Below are 15,950 nucleotides of genomic sequence, written 5' to 3'. Positions count from 1 at the left end.
TGATAAGAATATATGCATTATACATTATATATTATCATCCTTCTTTTTGTGATCAAAACAGCTTCAAAATATGACATCGTTATAATGCAAAGTAAACCCAGTGAAAATATTTCTGTTAACAAACAAGGCAATGTCCTTTCAGAGTTAGAATGTGAATTCACATACAGGGAGAGGGATCGACAGGGGTCCGGCTACAGATGTGGCTGCCGGACCGGAAAGTGAACCCTTTCAAAATAAAAGCGAGTCTACCGGAAGCACGTATTTTTCGTTTACAGTGTGAAGTGTGGAGACGATGAGGTGAGTAAAAGTCAAGTGACAACAATTTTTGGTCATAGGAAGAAACAGAAACAGTCTTAATCACTAGAACGTTACGTTGCACACACTGCCCTGTAAAGTTATATTAATTTGAAATAATCGGGTTTTGGACTTTTAAAAAAAATTACACCTAAACAAATTCACTCATAAAATGTACACATAAAATAAAGAACCAAGAAACAAGAAAAAATAGAGAGCAATACATTGTAAACACAATTCCAGTTGGTGTAGTTTTAGTGCCACCGCACATTATCACAGCAAGTTCACTTTTCATACATGTGGCGTGTGCGGGAAAAACAGCGTACACAATGTTTTTGTGCGTGCGCAGCGTTGATACATGAGGCCTGTTAGAATAATCTGTGATTCTGTCTCTGTTGTCTGTCTCTGTGGATGGGGGTCACTATCTGATTGATGCAGGTCACTATCTATGCGTGCATAGTTCACTAACTGTGTATGTAACCTCTCTCTGTGCATTTATAGATTAATCATGCAAGCTGCTTTGATACAATGATCATGTGCTAATATTGTTTTAAAACTGTGATTACTCTAAATACATCCAAAATTAATACATTTATTTCATCAGCTTAAACTTTCTCTGTCCTACTTAGAGTAAGATTCTATAATCAAAAAATATATATATTTTATGTTTTATATTTTATATGGACATTGCAAAATCTGTGTCTCCAATATTATCTCTGCAGGTCATATATAGGCAGGAGTTTGTGTTTTGAAAGTTTTGTTAACAGGTCAGGTCACAGACATGATGTGCTGAGCAGAAAGATAACTGTCTTCTCTACTTGGTGACATGACGTGTCCACATACTGAATAAAATGACAAATCAACGGATTGATAGGATGCGACTTCTGGAGAGATCTACCTACATTCTTAGAAAACTTTTGTTAGGCTATAAAACTGCAGGTTTAGGGAAAGTATACTGCGTCTAGCCTTCATGAACTGACCAGCCTAATGTGTAATCAGGGAAGTGTAGGTTGAACCCAGAGACTCTGTAACTCCACATTTCTTGACGTATTGTAATAAAGTTAAACTGAGAACTTGGACGTCTCCTGCTCTTCAGTCCCCATCAAACGATCGGCGCAGAGAAATATGTGAGGATTTTGTGTCGGAGTCAGATAATTTAATTTTAAAGGTTTCCTCAATGCATTTCTCAACAGGCCCCAGGTGTTGTTAACATTGATCTCTGATGGTAAACAAGTAGGAGGAGGGTTATTGTGTGGCCACACATATATACTGATAAACAGATCAGCAGACAAGACAGACAGACAGACAAGGAGGTAGCCTGACCAATGGGGGATTTTTTTGTATATGCTATAAATATTTATGTGTGTGTGAGTGTGTATGTAAGTGTGTGTGTACTCTGTATTTATAAGTCCTAGTATATGTGTGGATATCTCAGGGAGAAAAAGAGGTGTGTTGTAAAGTTCTGTGGAATTGGGATCAGGCATTTGTAGAGGTGAATTTTTTAATAAATGTGGACCAAGTTTCGTTGAACCGGGGTATGTTGTGATTAATTGATGCTGAAATTTTTTTTCCAAAACTCAGCCGCCAGACTCCTCACCTGCACTAAAAAACATGATCACATCACAACGGTCCTGGCATCACTCCACTGGCTCCCCATCCGTCACCGCATCAACTATAAACCACTTCTAACTGTCTACAAATCCCTCCATGGTCTGGCCCCTACATACCTGTCTGACCTTTTGCACCACCACACCCCCTCCAGAGCTCTACGGTCAGCTGACCAGCTGCTGTTGGAGGTGCCCAGGTCCAGACTAAAGACAAGGGGCGACAGGGCCTTCTCAGTAGCAGCCCCCAGACTCTGGAACTGCCTCCCCCTCCACATCCGTGCAGCGCAGTCCCTAAATGTCTTTAAATCTCACTTAAAAACCCACCTCTTTTCTCTTGCCTACAATTAAAGTTTTTTGTTTGTTTGTTTTGTTTTGTTTTGTTTAGTTTAGTCTCTTTTTTACCTTTGTCAATTCTGTATTTTATTGCACTTTTTGCACTTTTATGTGAAGCACTTTGGTGCGGCTCAGCCGTCTGTAAATGCGCTATATAAATAAATTTGACTTTGACTTTGACTTTGACTTTCCCATTGAGATTTGAACAGATTCTTCCAGTTTCTGATGTTCAGTTTATTTCTCGTTTTCCAGTTTAGGAGGACTGGACAGTGTAATGATTTGATGTAGTAAAACCCATTTTATGTAAACTCTCACCTGTGTAGTGTGTTCTGTGGTTAACCTTGAATTGAATGAGTTGTAAATTTGGAATTTTGCAGTGAGTGAAGTTATTTTTGCATATTTGTGACCAGAAATCAGAATTTGGAGTGATGGAGAGATCCTGTTCCCAGGTTGGGAGAAAAACTAAAGTGTCAGTAGTGTTTAGAAATGTATATATCCTTGAGAGTAATTTAACAGAGCTGGAAATCTTTAAACAGTCATCTATGGCAATTGTTTGATCTTGCGTTTTAAATGTACTGTTGATTTTAGGAGTAATGGTAGACTAGATATGTAAGTATTGGAGATATTGACTGTTACAAATGTTGAACTTCTGGATTAATTGTTGAAAATTGATGATTTTGGAATCCTGAACAATATGGTGGAGATGTGTGATACCTTTTTGTTTCCATGACATGAAGTTTAATGGTTTCTTGTTTATTGTAAAATCTGGGTTGTTCCAAATTGGTGAAGGAGTGGATGGTGAAACCATGGAGCCTTTGATACAAAATATTTTCAACCAAGCTGTCAGAGCTGAGGCTATGGAAATGTTCTATATTCTATTTAGAATATTTCTGAATATTATGGATAAATAGTTTGTTGATCACATTGAGTTCAATATTCACCATATCAAAAAATTACATGGCAGCATGTAGTATTGTTAAAAAATGTTTTTTGAAACGGTGGTGTAGTGGTTAGCACTTTTGCCTCACAGCTAGAGGGTTGCTGGTTCGACTCTGCGGATCCTCTGTGTGGAATTTGCATGTTTTCCCCGTGTCAGCATGGGTCCGGATTCTCTGGCTTCCTGGTTTAACTCCCGGAATTGCCCGTAGGTGTGAATGAGAGTGTGTCCAGGGTGTATCACACCTCTCGCCCAATGTCAGCTGCGATCGGCTCCAGCTCCTTATGACTTGAGTGCAGATTGGTTAAGAATAAGGAATGAATGAAGTTTAACTCTTATAAGGGAAAGTTAAATACAAACCAAGCCGCCATGTTCTTCCTTTTCAGACTGGGAAAACAGCAGCAATGCATTATGGGATATCTTGAGTGTGTGAAATCCAGGCGGCAACCTCCGGGTCTGAGCAGGGAGGCAAACCAGGAAGTGCCTTAAGCTGCATTCTACTGAAAATTCCAGCAGGGGGCACTAAATTTGGCTGCAGAAAAAAATCTGTCCATTCACTGTGTTTGATTTTTACAGTATAGTGCTGTGTAATTTACAATAAAAATCGGTCCTTGTGAAAAAAATTACAGTAGTCAAAGCATTACTGTGGAAAAAAACAGTAGACAGTGAAGTACTGTGAATACTAAAGTAGTGTGGAAAAATAGTTTTAGATTCTTGATATTTAAACAATAAACATTTCCACAACATTTAATTAAATCATGTCTCATAGACAAATGGGCAGACAGGCCAACTGCAGGGGATTAACATATGTATTGGATGGCAATTAACTGAACCGGTTCCCAATCTACGTTTCTATTGTTTCTTTGAAGTTTATGTGTCTCACTACTTTCAATGTCTGGTTCCTGTATGTTAATCTCATCAAGACGCTACTTCACCTGTAACTTCCTCCTCTCTTTGATCATGTAAGGCTGAAATGTTGTATATAAGGAAGAAAGTTTACTTTGTCGGGAGAGATTGCTGAGAACTCTCTCCGTGCTGCACGTAACTAAAAGCTCTGATTGATCACACCGGCTCATTTCATTTTTCTTCAATATTTTGGGAAGAAACTGCATCTACATTTTTGGCGTTGTCGGCAGGATGGACGTTCCGCTGACTTTCACCGCAAGGCATTAACAGGTATGCGCCGGCAAAACAGGGAAATTCCGCTCTGACAAACAGAGGACAGGACCCGCCTGGAGATCCCTACGGTGTGGGACAGCGGACGCTCCATCCACTTTAATACGTGAGTACGGGTGTTATTAATGATTGCTTTTAGTATTTAAATCCTAGGTAGACAGTTCATGTAATGATCTAAACGTAGTTTTGACTGTCTTATTTAAACAGTTCATGTAATGTTCTAAACGTAGTTTTGACTGTGACAGTTCATGTAATGATCTAAACGTAGTTTTGACTGTCTTATTATCCTTTTTAAACAGTTCATGTAATGTTCTAAACGTAGTTTTGACTGTCTTATTAAGGGAAAACACGTGTTCGGTCGGGGACCAAAGTTATATATAAAAAAATAAAAAAAATAGTTCGCTTTTAAACAGTTCATGTCTAGCAACTGTCTTATTCTCTCGTAATTCCCCGGGGGGGTCGAGAAACCTGCCCGTGTAAAAAGCCACTGAGTTTCGGGCAAGGAAAACACGTGTTCGGTCGGGGACCAAAGTTAAAAAATAAAAAATAAAAAGTTAAAAAAAAAAAATAGTTCAGGAATTAACAAAATAAGTACGTTTTAAGGCACACTCAGGGTGAAATGTCCAATTAAAATCAGATGGACGTATGAGTGGAAATATACAAAGATAAAGCAATAACCTTTGTGATAACAAATTCAGTGTCTATAAAGTATAATTCATTTTATACTAAAAGGGTGCGTTGCTCGGAACGAACGTGTCGTACAAACCACCTGGCTGAATTAAAAGTTATACAAAGTTAGTGTGTGTATAAGATCTGACCATACTGTGTATGGAACGATCAGAGTGAGTGTTTTTGTGTGTGAAAGATAAGTCCATTGAAAGTTAAAGCACACCTGTCCCAGTGAGTCAAATGGGGAACAAAACGGGGAAATTAGAACTTCTACCTGACCCTCTTCCATTATGGCATTTTTTGACTCAGGGGGTATTTCTTTTAACAGGCACACTGAATACTGATTGTTTGAGAAGGTGTAAAATTATGTTAAAGAAGGAACATAGAGAATGTAGGGAAAGACAGAGAGCTTTGTCTGCCCCATATGCTGCTGTCTCCATGTCCCCAGACCCTTCTCCAGCCAGGACGCCTCCACAGGGGGCAAAAGGAGCCAAAAGCCCAAACACTGAATAAGAGCAAATGCTGTTTCCTGATTTGCCCACCCTCTGTCTGGAAACTCCACCGCTGGACCTCAAGAACCAAGCTATGTCTACATGCATCTGCAGGAAGACAACAATGACATCGACCGTTTGGACACAAACCTTACAGGCCGAGAGGAATAAGAACAATGGACAGGTCCGACAAAACAACAGGACAGGATCTGACAGAGGGAGAAGGAGACCAGGGGCAACATCCAGGCCTCAAGGAGAGAACAGCAGCCGAAAGCAAAACCGGCTGAAGTGCTACAACTGTCATGTCTATGGACACATCTCCCGTAACTGTCCCACCCCTCAACCAGATGGGCAGAACAACAGACAGAGGAATCGGGCCACCAAAGATACTGTCAATTTCTCCAGGAGTCCAGACAACACAGCAACAGGAGACAGCGGGGGCAGGTCAGAGCATTGAGCAGCACATTAACATAGAACACACATGCAGACACCAAAAACATTTAACAAAGGATTTCAAATGCTCCCCTGAGTTAACATTTCATGCCCAAGATATTAATGTCTACATTTTTGTAGACTCAGGAACAGTGGTTTTGGGTAACTCAATCTAATTTTTTAACTAATGCTCCTAAAAAATTGGTTAAGCAAATGCACATTTTAGCGTTGCTGTTCACACTGACTCACAGTTCCGGTTTGCTTTCATTTTCAATAAAAAAAAATAAAAAATGAACAAAGTTACACCTATCGCAGACTACCAGTCCCACCCTTTTTGTGGCGACTGTAGCTGAAAACCTGGCAGCTACCATGTGGTTGTATGTTTGTTCAATATTGGTAATTTTTTGGTGTATTTTGCTAAAAAAAAAAAAAAAGAAAACAACTGACAAAGGGATACAGTGTCATTGCTTTGTTTTCTGAAAAATGGTCATAAATTATTACAAACAAAGTTGCAACTCATATCACAATTGGTACGTTATTTTGATAATTTAATCATTTTTAGAAGGCCGAAAAAAATTTGGTCCGGACCGCTTCTAGGAAATTCTTCCTGTATAAAAACAAACAAATTATTTACTCTATAGATTTAACAGGCTATTGCCGTCCATGGATTTTAGAAAGAAACATTTTTTTTTTGTGGAGATCTCCCAACCCCTGTGTGACATCACACATGGGGAAAAACACTTGGCCATGACTGACTTTTTGACTTGGACTACTGCAGCGGACGCTGCTTTCACTGACCTAAACAAGCTTTGTCTGCCTCTCTTTGTTTACGACTTCCAGACCCGACAAAACCTTTTTCGACCTTTCCGTTTCAGAACGTGATGATTACATGTACTGTTCTTAACAATCAATTTTGCTTCCTACAGTTTCACGATGAGGACCACAGTCCTGTCTGGAGGTGTTTGACACAGTGTCAAACCCATACAATGATTTCTTTTGACACACTTTCCTAATTCTGATGCTATGTTTGATGTGGATGTTTTCAGCCATGAGAGATCCATCTTATGTGTCTCTTTGTGTGTCCAAATGCTGTATTTACTAAACACAGTATGGTTGACAGTGCAAGATTGCCTAACGACCCATCTGCAAAGGCTGCTGAATTATCTGCATTAATAAGCTTTCATTTTAGGAACGGGACAGTCTACACTAACTCTCAGTATGTTTTCAATATGTGCCAAAATTTTCATGCTTTATGGAAAAAACGTGGTTTTCTCACTCCTACAGGAAAGCCAGGTGATCATAAACCTCTCACCATTAACCTCTTGTCTTACTCCTGCCAGCATCTGTTGCAGTGTGTAAATGCAAAATCTCAAACAGGTTCCACCGATCCAGTGTCACAAACAATTTCACTGCTAAAAATTGCTGCTAAAGCAACTGTTTTGTCTCGAGCCTCCCCCATTTTTACAGGTGCCCTTTTTTCTATCCAAAATGATGTTTTCTTCCTTAATGATTTCCTTATTTCAGACAGGAGCTAATGCAGGGAGAAAGCATTATGACAAAATAGAGGGTGCACACAAATCTCATCTGGAGTCTGGGTGAATGCAGATGGCCTCCCAGTGCTTCCAAAATCCATTTTTCCTCTTTGTGGCAACATTTGACCCATTATCATGTGTCAAAACGGGGGATGGTGAATATTGTAAATAGATTGTTATGCAAATAACCATGCTCTGCAAGTTTATCTTTCCAAAGATGAAAGCTACCCTTCCTGAAACAACCAACAACTCCACAACATCCAGCCTGGAGACGTGGTTGTTGCCAAGGACCTCAGGAGGAAGCACCGACAACCAACCAACTGCTGTCCCAGTAGCTGAGAGGGACTCCTGCTTCCATGTTTCCCAGTACTGATGACTCCTCGACCAGCCAGGCGACGGCTTAACCAGCGGACCCAGAAGGAACACCTTGACCGTAGGATCGTGGCTGCAGTCCCCACCATCGGACTACCCGTTCCAGCCCTGGTCATCAGGCGACCAGGGAACAAGGACCATCCATGGCGAAGGAGGATACAGAGGGCAGAAGTGACATTGGCATGTCACCATCGCAGGGTCAGAAGGAGACCCCAGAAGAAGACGACGAGACAATAGCAGCTGACAAGGACGAAACAACAGCGACTTGAACAGACTTTTACGAAACCCTGGGGGTTTTGATGCGGATTAACTGTTTGAACATTCTGGCATTTTTATTGAATGGACAAAAACGATTATAAACAACCACTGTTGTGGTTACTAACTGAATCACAACTGAACCAAATGTGCACCACATATCAGAATGGACTCAAGAAAATTCTAACAGTGAAGTTGAGTTTAACGGAGAAAAAAGCATAGAAATGTTTTTGGTTTTTTAAGTTCTTTTGTGTTTGAATTTGAAATTTCTTCTGTCATTTTGAAAATTCCTTTTATTTTGTTTTATTCTATGTGTTAAATCTCAAACATTTTTCTTTTATTTAACACTAATGTGTCTTGCAGTCGATAATTTCATAGCAATTAATTTAATAAGACTTTGTTGACACATGAGTGTCAAAACGGGGGAATGTGGAAAAATAGTTTTAGATTCTTGATATTTAAACAATAAACATTTCCACAACATTTAATTAAATCATGTCTCATAGACAAATGGGCAGACCGGCCAACTGCAGGGGATTAACATATGTATTGGATGGCAATTAACTGAACCGGTTCCCAATCTACGTTTCTATTGTTTCTTTGAAGTTTATGTGTCTCACTACTTTCAATGTCTGGTTCCTGTATGTTAATCTCATCAAGACGCTACTTCACCTGTAACTTCCTCCTCTCTTTGATCATGTAAGGCTGAAATGTTGTATATAAGGAAGAAAGTTTACTTTGTCGGGAGAGATTGCTGAGAACTCTCTCCGTGCTGCACGTAACTAAAAGCTCTGATTGATCACACCGGCTCATTTCATTTTTCTTCAATATTTTGGGAAGAAACTGCATCTACAGTAGACTACTGTATTTTTCCATTTTTTTATCATAATTTAAATAATTAACTTAAAGTAACGTTTTTCATATAAAACACAGTATGAAAATCAAGGATTCACAATGTCCCTGTTAAATCAGTCATTAAATACCTAGGCATACAAATCACAAAGGATAATAACACACTAGAAAATCTTTTTTTTAAATAATCCCATCTCAATTTGTGGTGTCAAAGAGACATCTCTAGTTTACTCAATGTCACTCCCCAAAAGCTATAAACGAGGCTGACTTTAACTACATATTTGGAAAAGAAAAACACATTTATTTTAGGAAAGTTATTATGGTTAACAGAAGCTAACAGAAGTTGTATATTTTATTTATCTTCTGTTTCACCATTTAGTTTAAAAATCTGTTAATTGTTGGTCTCAACAACAAATGGGCCACAAAGAACTTCCTTGATTTATAATAACTGAAAAGAAATTGATAGTCTGCGTACTAGAAAGCTATTTCCCCCCCATGATGTGTTACTTCCTCCTTTAATAATAATATCCTATTACAGAGACTGGAACATGTAATTGGCATTAGAGGAACGGCACTGGGCTGGTTTAAATCGTACTTATTAGACCGTTTCCAGTTTGTTCATGTGAATAATGAATCCTCCGTGCGTACTGATGTTAACCACGGTGTTCCACAGGGTTCTGTGCTTGGACCAATGTTATTCACCCTTTATATGCTCCCTCTAGGTAATATAATTAGAAAACATTCAATTAACTTTCATTGTTATGCTGATGACACTCAGTTATATATATCAATCAAGCCAGGTGAAACTGATCAGCTAGCCAAACTAAATGCATGCCTTAAAGACATAAAAACCTGGATGGTCCACAACTTCCTAATGTTAAACTTGGAAAAAACAGAAGTGATTGTACTGGGACCCGAACACCTCCGAAACTCATTATCTAAAGACTTAATTAGCATCGATGGCATTACCCTGGCCTCCGATACCACCATAAGGAATCTCGGAGTTATCTTTGATCAGGATCTGTCATTTAACTCCCATATAAAACAAACTTCAAGGACTGCATTTTTTCACCTACGTAATATTACAAAAATTAGACACATCCTGTCTCAAAAGGATGCAGAAAAATTAGTTCATGCTTTTGTTACTTCAAGGTTAGATTACTGTAATTCCTTACTGTCAGGCTGCTCCAATAAATCCCTTAAAACTCTTCAGTTAGTCCAGAATGCTGCGGCTCGTGTACTAACAAGAACCAAGAAAAGAGATCATATTTCTCCTGTTCTAGCTTCGCTGCACTGGCTCCCTGTAAAATCCAGAATTGAGTTCAAAATCCTTCTTCTTACTTACAAAGCTCTAAATGGTGAGGCACCATCATATCTTAAAGACCTCATAATGCCATATTACCCTTCTAGAGCACTACGTTCCCAAAATTCTATGTTACTTGTGGTTCCTAAAGTCCTTAAAACTAGATTGGGAGCCAGAGCCTTCAGTTATCAAGCTCCTCTCTTGTGGAATCATCTCCCAGTCTCAGTTCGGGAGGCAGACACCCTCTCTTTATTCAAGAGTAAACTTAAAACTTTCCTCTTTGACAAAGCCTATAGTTAGGGCTGGCCGAGGCCTGCCTTGGACCAGCCCCTAGTTATGCCGCTATAGGCCCAATGTGTCGGGGGACACGATACACCGGGGCCCTCTTTCTCTCTGTCCCAATAATACATGACACAAGCTTTTATTTTCCCAGAATACTCGCACTTTTCTCTGCTCTTTCTTCACAGGGTGTGGAGCTGTGGTCCTGCTCCATCACTCCCGCTGGTTTCACTGCTGTGGATCTGGTTCGGCCCCAGATGGGAATGTTCCTCTCCTGGTCCACTCTACACTCACCATCACTACTGGCCAATGGTGGCGCATCATCACCTGCTGCTGTTTTGTAAAACAACTGGCTATAGAGACAAACCACTTTATTACATTCACTGTAAACAATTGTCTTGTAAATTAACAGTAAAATACTGGCAGCAGGGTTGCCATCGGTCTACTGTTAATTTTACAGTTCCCTTACTGTTATCTACTTTACAGAATGTTACTGTGATAAAACCACATACTGAATTACAGTAAAATCCTGCATTTCATTGATTTTTTTCACAGTAGACTAAAACACAGTAAAGTGCTGAAGCTAGTTGCGATATTGTTGCAGTATACAATGCAGTCATTTTTGGTAAATAGAGCATATTACTGTCTGAAAGCCAACTATGTGCTGTCTTCACTGTAACCTCAGTAATTTTAATATACCATATACTGAATGAGTTAGTTAAGTAAAATACAGCCATTAAAAAATGTCTACAAGAAGAGACTTAGAAAATATCATATATATATATATATATATATATATATATATTATGGGAAACGGCAAGCTACCTACAAATATTGCCCAGAATGCATTGTTGTATAATACCTTTTTAATGGAAAACAGTATTACTGTCACAATTTGGCTGTTTTCTTACAGCAATTTGTTACAGTGTTAGTACATTGCAGGTGTGCAGACACAAACCACTGATAAAGCTGATCGCCAGGTGATTCAGCTGTGATCCGCTGCCACCCTCATTAGACACGGATGTATCTTCATGTCCTCGGTTATGCAGCCCACTGAATATGTGCAGGAGTTTCCCCCGGCCAGCCGGCCCGTGACTTCCAGCTCTGCCCGTAAACGTTCCATTGCAATGACAACACAGAACTTTAAATCTCTTTTCTGGGCTGGAGGAAAGTTTATAAACCTTCATGAATCAAAAAATCATTAAGTAAAGCTTTAGCTTTCCTGTATCTCAGTCATGTGGGTTTAGTTACTGGCACGCCCTTTTAGCATCAGGGGTGAGTCTGTCGTTTTCAATGAGAGAAATTAAAGCCAGCACAGATGATGACCAAGTCTTTTGACCCAGATACCAAAGTAAATATTGGATCCATTTTTCACACGCCACGTCTTTCTAATGTTCTGACCAGGCGGCAACCTCCGGGTCTGAGCAGGGAGGCAAACCAGGAAGTGTCTTAAGTAGCATTCTAGTGAAAATTCCAGCAGGGGGCGTCAAGTTTGGCTGCAAAAAATCTGTCCATTGATTTCCATGCAAAATTTGAAAACTTCTCACTTGATTTATTACCTAAATTTTTTTTAGGACAACACTATAGTCTCAATCGCTATTTTCAAGATAATTTGAAGTAAATAGTTCTAATAATGGCCCCATTTAGAAGAAAATAGAAGATAAATAATCGTATGATTTGGGGCGGGGCTACCTTTGATTGACAGGTCACTAACAAGGCGAGCTGTCATCAGGGGAGAAGCAGAGCAATGCGTATCCACGGCAACGTGACAATAACATTATATATAACGTTATATAGATAGAAAAGAGGATATTTACCGGTTTGGTCTCATAACTTTGACCCTCTCATTTGACTGTATTTTCACTTAATGACAGTTTATTTAACGTTTTGTTCATTAAAATGTCTTGTTCAGCGTTTGGTTGGACTAACAAACACTCCAAGGAGTCGCTGGTCAGTTTTCTGAGGTCAGTAATACATTTTGGTTTGGTTTTTTCCTACCATCCCAATTAATGCTAACATGAATTAGCAGCAGCTTCTCTCAGTCAGGTTGAGGTGTAGAGAGGCTGTAGTCAGTGATCAGGTCCCTCTCGCTCCTCCACAGTCCAGATATGGTCTGCTCCCCGTATCGGAAACAAGATGTCGACGAGTGTAACGCTGAACTTGATGCTTCCAACGGGCCACAAACCAATGGGTGACGCCACATTGACTACGTCCATTATTTATATACAGTTTTTGGTTCTGACACACAAAAAGCATTTTTTTGATGAAAAATGTGATTAAAATGTGTTTGAGACCTGTCTCTCTGAAACTAACTCTCACAGGGTCTTGCAACAATAGATACTCTAGTATTACCCAAAGTATTGCTACAATAGATAGTGTTAACTGTCAAAACCATTTACAGAAGTCCTAGCTAAACACTTCTCATAATGCTAACCATGATGGTGAGCTAAAATTACAATTCTGTTATAACAGAGAGTAAAGTAAGTTGGACACCAGTACCAAATCCCATGTACTGGTTAAAATGTCAAAGGTACCAGACGGTGGTGTGATGTTTAAGTTTGGGTTATTTCATTATTTTACATTATGTAATATAAATTGAATTATATATGATCTTTTTTAGGATAAATGTTTTAGTAAGGATGAATCACTGTTCTAACATTTAACGACTTAACCTAGACGAGAGCAAAATGAAATAATGACATATGTCCAGTTCAATTACGGTAACAAAGCAACATGAACAACAAATCTTTTCACACAGATGCAATAGATGTTATTTTAATGTGTTCAAGAAGCAATAGTTGCGTCAGCAGAAAGTGTAAAAGGAATAATAGTTGCATCAGCAAACAGTGTTATGACATAGGAGTTTTAGGTGGGTTGTTGTGGGGCGGGGAGGTTAGGTGGGTGGCTGAGGGATCCCTATCTAAGCAGGGAGTCCAGTAAGGCCAGGCTGCATTTGACCCCCTGGCTAGAACAATAAAACACACACACGTTTGCGCAGCTGTCCTTTTAGGAGCAATATATGTCTAACCCTAATCTTAACCTAACTTCAATTCACACCTTACCCCTTACCTTAATCACAGCCTTGAAAATTAAGTTTTGCTGCACTAGGACCGGTCTTTGGTCCCCATGTGGACTACTGGTCCCAACAAGGTCAGTGTCTATACAGATAAAGGTCCCCAGAGGGTAGCCACACACACACACACACACACACACACACACACACACACACACACACACACACACACACACACACACACACACACACACACACACACACACACACACACACACACACACACACACACACACACACACACACACACACACACACACACACACACACACACACACACACACACACACACACACACACACACACACACACACACACACACACACACACACACACACACACACACACACACACACACTAATGATTAGTAGCATAAATTACAATAGCACATGTTGTACAAACTATCAGAGGAAAGAGACTTAGAAGATCTGGCATAACTAAAAAAAAGGAGCCATGATCTACATTCCAGTAAAAGGTATATTATAAATGGATGCATATTCAGTTGTGTATTTTATTGTTTATTATTCAACTAATCCTATAAAAAGGAACAGTAATAAATAAGCTGAAACTCAAGCATTCAATTGTTCTATGTGATTGCAGGAGCATCCTTTTTTATAAACTGTCCTGATCCGACTTTCACTTTTACTGCAAGGGAAAAAAGAAGTAGCAAACCAGGGAAAGATTTTGTCCCACCACTCAGAATCTCTGTTATCAGTCTCATGGATCTTTACAGGGCTATAGTAAGTCCTTTGGACTTAAAACCTCCTCACATTTCATTAGGTTTGCAGCAAACAGCTATCCTGTCATGAGAACTGTTGGTTGTCACAAACTCTTCACCTAAGAAACAGTATACCATAGTAGCATACATACAGTACAATCAAGACTGAATTAGAAAAATACAGGTACAAAATGATTACATTCAAGAAGACAGTACTAGCACAAAAGGGTAATATAGTCATTTAGGTAACTAATATAAGAATTTCAACTTTATAGAAGGATTTTCTATATAGAAAAAGGGGGATAGGAAAAGGACAGTATTATGGCTGTGGATTTGTTATAATACAGACACACACACACACGCACACACATATATATGTATATACATATATGTATATATACACACATACATATATGCACATATATATACATATGTGCAAGTGTGTATGAATACATATATAAATGTTTGTGTGTGTGTATATATATGTATATATATAAACTATGTATGTGTGTGTGTGTGTGTGTACATGTGCATATAAATACACACAAAGACACACAGACACACACACACGTTTTCTAGTTTACTTTAAAGAGCACGATCCTTTTGGTTTGGGTTTATAAGGTGCAAATACTGTATATTACAAGAGGCATTGAGTGGTGCCCTTTTGTTGCACTTCATTCCAACTCTGGGCTCAAATACCAAGGAAATCCTGTTGGATACACAGGAGAAATTGTGCTGATATTGTTACCTGAAGATTTACACACCTAGGAAAGGCAGTGCAACTGTTATGCCAGCTTTCCTTCTTTTTTATAATAAAACAGGATTTCCATTCGAATATACCTTGCCCTTTTCTTTGGCAGATGTCAATAAACTCACTTGCTATAAGCAAATATATCTCTATTTTAGGGGAAGACAATTTCTTTCTCGTTGCAAAGAATTACACTGATGTGCACCAGTGGAAGAACTATACAGTTAACTGCTTGGATGATATCACCCTTAATGTAACTTTTCTTAAATGTAAAAAAAGAAAAAAGGGTATCATTGATTATCATGATTAATTTAAACCTAATGTGGTCCACTTTTGCTTGAATGGGAAACATTAGCAATTAGTCTGTTACATGATAAGGGCCTAGATTACCAAAACAATATTACTATGTAACAATGCCTCGGTATTGGGAAATGCTCCATTTCAAGATGCATGAGTTCTCTTACCTCATTCATTTCTAATGTGTCTGTCCTGTCATTAAGTGTCCAAAAGTACTCTGTACATATCTCAACACATAACCAAGATGCAGTCGCAGTCAAATACACCCCTCCAAAGGTGAAAAGACAACCTCATTGTCTGTGGACTGGGCATTTAATCGCAGTGCCTGTTTGCTTAGCAGGTAAGAACAGATGCATTCACCATCTGTGAGCCTGATCTTGTTTGACAACATTCTGAATCCAGTAAACTTGACCTCAGGAAAAAAAGCATAAAGAGGATCTAGTTAAAATAGCATCGTAAATGTACACACTTTAACAGAAGAACAATTAAATAGAAAACAAAGAGCTATTAAAAGTTATAAATGTGAATCTAAAACGTGATGAATTAAGTATTGGTCTACACAGAGGAACAAAGGCTGCTAGG

This window comes from Centropristis striata, chromosome 15, assembly GCF_030273125.1.
Source record: "Centropristis striata isolate RG_2023a ecotype Rhode Island chromosome 15, C.striata_1.0, whole genome shotgun sequence".
NCBI lineage: Eukaryota > Metazoa > Chordata > Actinopteri > Perciformes > Serranidae > Centropristis > Centropristis striata.
The sequence above is the reverse complement of the archived record's forward strand: the minus strand, read 5'-3'. Positions refer to the sequence as shown.